Below are 539 nucleotides of genomic sequence, written 5' to 3'. Positions count from 1 at the left end.
CTCGCGGAAGTTAATGCGCTGGTGGATCGACAGCCGTGGCGTACAAACTGGGTGTACCGACCGTTCGATCACCCGTACAACACAACCTACGTGCCATGCAATCGCTAGGCTCGGATCTTCTGCCCCGGCGGTGTTGATGCCGCGATGGCTAACCAAATCGCTAGGGCGATCATTGCCAACCCGTGCTTGCAACCTCTCGAGTTAATCCCGGACTGGCAAGATCGCTATCTCACGGGAGCACTGCCTGGGGATTCAACTGCGGCTGCGTCGACAGTAGGCAGCGGTGGCGATGATTCAAGTACTCCCGCTCCTCCGCCAGCAGCACGTTCGTCTCCTCCCGATGAAGAAGAGAAGGAGAGCAGCGGTGACGCGTCTCTGGGCGTGCTTGCTGAAGCTGCTCGGCGACTCTCGTCCGATTGAGCACTCGGTGCCTGTCTCTTCACTTTCGGCTGTTCTGCGCCAATCTCTTGCGGGCACTCCCGATCATTCTCTCGTAGTAGTCGAAGTTTCACACGCTTTCATATCTTCTTTCTTTAATC

The sequence above is a fragment of the Phytophthora parasitica genome (assembly GCF_000247585.1).
Source record: "Phytophthora parasitica INRA-310 unplaced genomic scaffold supercont2.83, whole genome shotgun sequence".
In the NCBI taxonomy this organism is placed as follows: Eukaryota; Oomycota; class Peronosporomycetes; order Peronosporales; family Peronosporaceae; genus Phytophthora; species Phytophthora nicotianae.
The sequence above is the reverse complement of the archived record's forward strand: the minus strand, read 5'-3'. Positions refer to the sequence as shown.